Source organism: Varroa destructor, unplaced genomic scaffold (genome assembly GCF_002443255.2).
Source record: "Varroa destructor unplaced genomic scaffold, Vdes_3.0 BEIS01000004.1, whole genome shotgun sequence".
Taxonomy (NCBI): domain Eukaryota; kingdom Metazoa; phylum Arthropoda; class Arachnida; order Mesostigmata; family Varroidae; genus Varroa; species Varroa destructor.
The window spans coordinates 21621653-21628763 of NW_019211457.1; positions in this window are offsets into that span (position 1 = coordinate 21621653).

Sequence of the window (7111 nt, forward strand, 5' to 3'; positions counted from 1 at the left end):
AAGATTTTTGAGCCTATGTTTGAAGAACCAAGTATGTAAGTACTTACTGACATGTGTTTACAAAAGTTAAGCCACCAAACTTGTATGTATATACAAATAGGGCTTTAAGAAGGAATAGAAAGAGTGCAAACGTCTGTTGAAGACTCCAGTGCTTTGGTGCTTAGTGTAGCAGCGTATACAATACGCAGATCAACATGAGGATGAATAGAACAATAACAAATTAACGTATTAGCGGGTACAACGTTTCAAGTTATTCGCGAAAAACTTAAGTACTAACTTCAAAATGAGTTCTATAACAAGGCCAAAGAAACCCGAATAATATTATTTGCTTCCAAGTGTTCTCAAGCAAAAAGCAACGGTGAACAAATATTTATTATAGAAACAGCAACCAATAGAAGGACCGACCGCTGTCACAAGTCCTTGAATCTATGCTCAACAGAGTTATAGACGTCTGTCGTAGAAATGACAACAAAAAAAACAACAAAACAGATACCGAAAAAGTTCCCAAACCAACCTCGTGCTTACCGATGATTCAGATAAAATCTCCATTATGGGCAAAATCAAATCTCCATCGCAGCGCTTATGCTCTGACTATTAATTCCACTACTAGAAGCATCATGCTGCTCTTTTTTTTCAGAAAAAGCCCATTCGTACGGTAAATGAAGTGTTATAAGACTATAAAACCATGTAAAGCTTTTGTATCGAATGGTTAGTCATACGTTTTTTAGCAATATGATGCACTAGCCCATGTGAACGAATTAATATAGGGTCTGTTAAACATCTGAGTATGTTCAATAAGGGCACATGGTCGCCCTGCAACAAAGATCTGAAACTGTAGGACCGCTGTGCATAATGTACTGTAGGTCTAACATATCACAATATAACAATGTCAACTTGTTTACTGTTGTTATTAAAAAGGCGTTCAAAAATATAAAATACTTTAAAAAGTTCCTATGAGCGGTTCACACCCTAAATTATAATCATGATCCGAGCGAATGACAGTCACGTTGAGCAGACTCACATACTAACACACGTATTTAAGAAATCGGTTTTCATAAGTATGCTATTCACAAAGAGGCGACATCTTTTTTGTGCCAATTTACCTCGAACTTCCAATATATAGGAAGAGAGTAGGGCTATGTGGTATGACAAAAACGTTCTTGAAAACAATCTGTGCCACTCGAAAGGAAAATATACCAGTACATTTGTTAGAGACTCTTCTATTATGTAGCTTAAATTCGTTTACATTTTATAAAAAATATTAATTGCAGACATTAAGGTCATTGGCCAATAGAGCCGCATAAGCTAGGGTTATAACGGTCGAAGAAGTCAGGCTGTCTGTAACTATAGCGAAAATAAACATTACCTTATGATTGTTTACTGTCAAAATAGCAGGTTAAAGATTATGATTACTATAGGTCCACATGAAGTCTTGCTGCACATTATGAAACCAGATTTCAAAGCGAAAAGAGGTAAGCATCTCTACGTTTTTGATTTCCGCTTAAACTATGCTGTTTCCATTCGTCCAATTTGTTACCTTATTAATTTGATAGAGGTAAGCAAGTTTGGTAAGTATATATACCAAATTCGAGCGCTGTTCTTCGAGGTGGGTCGGCCTTCACCACAGCTGTTAATATATATATTTCATAATTCACCTGTCCTCTACGAGACTTATTTTCGAATTAAAAGTCTTCTTCCAGAATTTTTAAACGTAAGACCGACTTTCCAGTAGTACATCCTTCACCGAATACAAGGTTTATACGACGAGCTACCATGAACGACTCGAATTCTCCAGGCTTTTATTGCGCATTGCATCTCGTTTGCTATGAGTGGCCACGTTCGGGTTAATCGCCTTAGATTGCAAAAAGCGCAAACGCTTCTCGAAAGGAAAAGTGTCGCATCGGTACAAAATAGTGCCATTTAGAAATAAACGTATTTTGCATTTCATACTAAACCACATAACATATATACACACAGTGGTCCATCTAAAGACTTTATTTTTTGACGACTGTTTCTTATAGCTTACTTTAAGACTGTATCTGAATAAAAACAGATTTCTTAACGTTTTTTTTTTTGCACGGAGTAAAATCCCATTCATGATGCTTAGGTTAATTCAAAATAGTCGTTATTTACTGTAATTACAGCTTTTGTTTCGCAATTGCAGCGACATCGAAGCCTAGCCTTTTACTATTCATTTTTCAATGCTCCTTCTTTATTCCATAAACAGTTGGTCGATCTCAAACCCTTTATGTACAAATCCCGTTGAAGATTCTTTGGTTTGCCTCAAAAAAGTCTTGTTTGAATTTTTTAGAAACCCCATGAAAACAGGCAATGGCATAAACCGTCGATCTCAGACAAAAAGGAAGTTATTATGTCTTGGTGGGAGTTTTGTTTTGCATATATATATTGCATAATAAGTGATCTTAGTTAAAATTTCAAAAAAAGACGCATTGTGTTTCATCATGACTAGTTTGTTATTTTATTTTAGAAAGAGCTGGTTTTCTTTTAGAACTAAAAATACTCACTTTCTAAGTATAGAAATATTATATTATCTGCTGACAGCTGTTGATCTCAGACAAAAAATAAGATAATATCTCTGCTATTATAGCTAATAACATGCTTGAGATTAGGCCGTTATGTGGTCGGTTGACTTATATTTCCTGTTTTGAGATCATGTTAAGCTCTGTCTGTAATACCTACAAAGAAAATCCTTGTGTGCCACCGCTTTTACCCAGCTGGCATCTGTTTACTTAACACCAGCAGAAGCAACAAGTAACGAAGGTTACCGACTTGACATGTGAGACGGTTTGGCAGCGCAAGGTCAAGTCTGAAGGCAGGAATATACATATAGAAGCTGACTTTTAGTGTAGGTTAAATAGCAACCAACGTCTATTAAAATAACCGCCAAAAAGCGCCGTACAACGATCGATATAGGCACTCAAGGATAATGTGTACATTTCTACTTAAAACTGTGTAGATGTCACATTTGACTGACAATAAATTGATTCGCCCACTGGCTGTTTTCAAATGAGATGCACTGTTTTTATTTCTAAACATTGTAGTTCTATCTGCTAGATAGTTATCGATAGGTTTAGATCAAAATGTGATCTAAACCTATCGGTAGTTCATCGATACCTCAGTTCAACCTAAAATTCAAAAACAAACTTCAATTTGCTTTTGAATTTTACTGACGCTCATCTGTCGATCTTTCCACGTCATCTATCTCGTCAAACGTTGATTTCATTAGATCGACAGTCGTTAAGATCAAATTTGTGGAATTCGCTGGACGTTTAGAGGTCCCAGATTTAGCTATTTGATTACTTAACACACGCCAATTAACAAAAATGCTGATAGTGACTCTAAACAAAAATGGTAAAACTATGCTTCTTGGGAATTTAATGCAATTGATACTGTTCTGTCACGAGACGATAGTTCATATGCTCCAGTCGTGCTGACGACGTTCAACAATTGCGACCTCTTTGGATTTTTAACTTTAAATTAACAATGCTCTTTTTCTCTTAAGAGAAAAAATTATCTTATTTTGAAGTGTGCGTTGAATTCCGTAATCATAACCAGCGAACAAGTGAAAAACTTTTTCAGCATGAAAAATGTTCACTGAAGCTATTTGAAAGCAATCTATAAGCCCTAGCTGAACCTTTTCTCGTTCTAAAATTATGTATCTGAAATACAGGTTGTTGTGAAAAAGGTTATATAAAAATCCTTTCGTAGCTGGTGAATATTTCTTAAAAAGTGAGCATTATTGATAAATGCCCGCAGTTTAGAACAACGGAACGTTTGACTGTGACTTCTATGAGGCGCTAACAGAACTACGTAAAAATGAACGTTAAACTGTAACCTCTTAACATAAAAGCACGTATGCCGGATGCATACCTCTGTTTATTAGTAGAGCCGTTTTACTAAATGTATTCCTAAGAATGCACCATTACTGTAGTAAAATGCGAATGCTAATGTCATATACGCGTGTAATATTGCAAACATGAAATCGCTCGAAGAGCCTAGGCATGGCCTTTAAGTTTGGAAGGAGAACTGTAAATATTATATATTTGCAAAAAATATTTGTATAATGTATGTGCTGTTAATAAGAGCCGTTTAGAAAAAGCGCAGTGGGCTGGCTCTCCGAATAAGCAATTATGTCTGAACCAACTCAGCTTTTCCCACCATGGTTAAAGAGCGGCAAGAAATATTTTGCAATCAGAGCCTTACATGAGAGCAGGCAAAAGAGAGTGCACCCTTGAAAGTTGTAACAGGGGTGGGAAAGCACAATAGGAGTCGTTGTTTAGACTAGAAAATGAATACGAGAAACAAAAAAGTAATGTGACGGGCTTTCAAGGGAGTAACGTACTGTCCATTCCAGGTCTTCACTGGCCACGAATATTTCCAAATGTACTTTTATAGGAAGGAAAAGTCACCAAGTTACCCGTGGATCACATGCAACGTTGGCATGTACTACGGCATAACTAACAAATTAGATCACAGTATAATCTTTGAGGAGAAAAGGACCCAAGTTCAACAAACGGCCGTTTCGGACAACCATCAATGTGAACTAGATGTTTCAGAGCAAAAAAGGTAATTTTAGAGCAAAGAAAACACTTGAAGAACAAACGCGAGCAAGAAACAGCAGAAAGACAAACCTGTTTGGGTTCTGTGTTGAAAACCGTATAAAACCGTGGCGTGTTCGTAAAAAGAGGCACGGTGTTTGTATGCAGTGCGTACTTACTGCATTAGAATTAATAGAAAAACAAGCCACGCGATGATTGAATTCACAGTATGATCTCATCAAGCGTGTATCTTTAAGTGAGGTCATAATTTAATTCAATCATCACATTAATAATAGTTTTGCGGCACAGTTGTTCTTCGAATTAATTCCTTTGAATTCATGTGTGACAAACTCCACAGACAGTGCTCCAAAAATGAGTGTTATTTAGCCCCTCAGTTCGGATTGCTCTTATTGATATAGTCATCTCTCGTCGCGGTTTTCTTGATTATAAATTATGTATGACATTCTACCGGATCAAAATAGCTTCTAGAACATGTTATGGTCGATTCAAGAGTACAATACGGATCTGAGCTTAAAAGATGTTTAGCTCTATTCACAACAAATATGAAGGTGAATGTGCTAAAAAAGGGACTCGTTACAGAGAGTCTATAATTTCCCCAATAAGCTTACCATACATCAGAATGAGTTAGAAATATGATAACTACAAGATTTTTGTATTTGTAAAGTTGGATTTTTAATTATTACACGAAGCATTTGAAGTTAATACCAACGGTGAGTAATGCTGATTTAATGATATGATTTATATGAAAATCAAAAGCTTGTTCTGGCGTGATTGTAATTCCTAAATCTTTCGGCGCGCTGACTACAGGCATCATTTGAAGTAAATTTAATAGATTGTTTGTAAAGAAATAATATCATGCATTTTCTGAGAGAGATGATCATGTTCTTGGCGACACATTACATAAACGCAATGTCGAACGTCCGCTGAATTAATGGGCGGTTGCCGCTGCTAGAAAAGCCACATAGTTTCAAGGAATCTGCATAGGGTTTATGCTGAACTCCAGCTGGAAAACCACTTTAAACATCTAAAAAAAAGTATCAAAAAGGCATCGAAACTAAATTGTTAGGTGTTTACAAGGCAAACCCTTCTAAAGCCGAATTTTGGGAGATCGACGTATATATAACCAAATTTCTTGTGGCGATATTGATATAATGCCCAGACCTGGATCATTGTAATATGCTACACTTGAATTACCCTGTATAGACTCATGTTGGTTGGAATCAAAAAGCTATCACTCTATTGGGTTGACATCAATGCAGTCGACTAATTTCTTTCTTGAAATAAGCAAGCTATGAACTCTTGAGCTATCAGGCTGTAGTTGTCCACTAAAAACTTGACATTCTTGTCGTGGACTGGTGCGACTAATGAAACCTTGACGAGATCATCCATACCAATCATTATAGAATAGGGTTATTATCATGCAGGGGGACCCGACATACGCGTATGTAAGGCCTCCTGAGAAGTAGATCGAAGGTCTGATCACTATAAAATCACATTTAGCAGGAAGTTTTCTAGTGGTTCACAAGTGAAATGCCCTCCTCCCTTGGAACGCCACAAGAATTAAAGAAGAACCCAATGAAGTACTTAAGTTTTTGACCAGATCCTCGGCAATTGGAAACTATCAATTTTCAAAAATGCAATTTTCAATCTTTTATTTATTAGTTTGCATACCGAAAGACAACCCGCGAAAAAGTGAAGCTACCATTTTTCGGCAATTCGAGGTCAACAGAAGAAGTTCATCGGTTTAGACTCGAAGTGAGAAGTGGTATTCAACTAGTATCTTAAAGTATGAATGTGCTTATGCAGCTTTATGTGAAGAGATTTATTCATATAAATATGGTTAGAAGCTGGGATCAGATGTCGCACCTTCTCAATAATATCATTGAACGTACTGTTGGCATCCCAACTAAATCCAAAGAGTTTAGTCTAGTCTCGATTGAAACTATGGACTAACACAACAAGCATTAGACACCAACAGTCGTTAGAGTGAAATTGGCTGAATAATTGAAGTTGTCTCATTTTGGGCTCGTGTCAGATCTTACATAGAAAAAAAGTACATAGAGAAACAAAAAAGAGTACAGAAATGTACCGAACAGAACTTTTTTGTAAACTAATTGCAAATCGTTTGTTGTATCAAGAAGACACAACATTCACGGAGAGAACTGAGTTGCGAATTTGTTAGAAAAATCTGTATATATACGTTGATCAATGCATAAATGGTTTTTGGCATTGATATTTGTCAATATTTGTCCCTGAATTTCACTTTAAGCATCTTAGGTCACAATGTCCGAAGCTTTGTAGTCGATAGCATAACGAGAAAACCTATAACATTATTCAAGCTTACGTTAACTAATGACACGCACCAACGAACCGAGCTCATTTACTGAATGCATCACTGCAGATTTGTAACAGATGTTTGTAATAGGAAGGTATACTAATTACCTGTTTTACTAACTGCACCACTCATCAAGTCCAATAGTTACCAAGAGCGTACTTGTCTTATATTCAAACAGCACTAAAATACAAATTGC